Raw genomic sequence first — 580 nt, 5'->3', positions numbered from 1 at the left:
CGGGGGGGGGGGGGGGGCCCCCCCCCCCCCAATTTGGGTCACACCCTGAAGTTGGCAGCCAGTGCTCTATACAAACTCTTCCCTTGATTTAAGCAGCAGGTGACATGCAGATCAATCGAAGCACTTACCATGTGTATGGGGGCATTGTTATGCTGCCAGAAGGCAGACACAAGGCCTGGTTCACTGGTTCACGTGGCTGTGCCCAGCCCCCTGTGCCTTGTCAAGTTTTCATGTTTACAGTCTGCTCGTTACCTGATGTTACAAACCTCTATGTTAACATCAGCAAGGTTTAGCTGCCAGTACCAGTGTAGTTTTGTGTCTGGGAGCAAAGACTATTTAGTCTGGGATACAGTGTAATCAATATTTTCTTACCTTTTATTTTACCTTTAAAATAAAAAAGTTTTTGAATCTGCAAAGCTGTATCTTGTTGTGAGGCTTTGACTCAGCTGTGACAGCAGTTGACTTGGGCTTCTTACAGGTCACAGATAGTTACTGCTGCAGGGGAACATCTGCATTTGTGGCCATTTCCTCCTGTCGCAGAGGAGAAGGTTGTGAATGAGCCTCATTCCAGGTCTTGCAT

This window comes from Gavialis gangeticus, unplaced genomic scaffold (assembly GCF_001723915.1).
Source record: "Gavialis gangeticus isolate Ggan-Ray unplaced genomic scaffold, GavGan_comp1, whole genome shotgun sequence".
NCBI classification, from domain to species: domain Eukaryota; kingdom Metazoa; phylum Chordata; order Crocodylia; family Gavialidae; genus Gavialis; species Gavialis gangeticus.
This window is presented reverse-complemented; position numbering follows the sequence as displayed.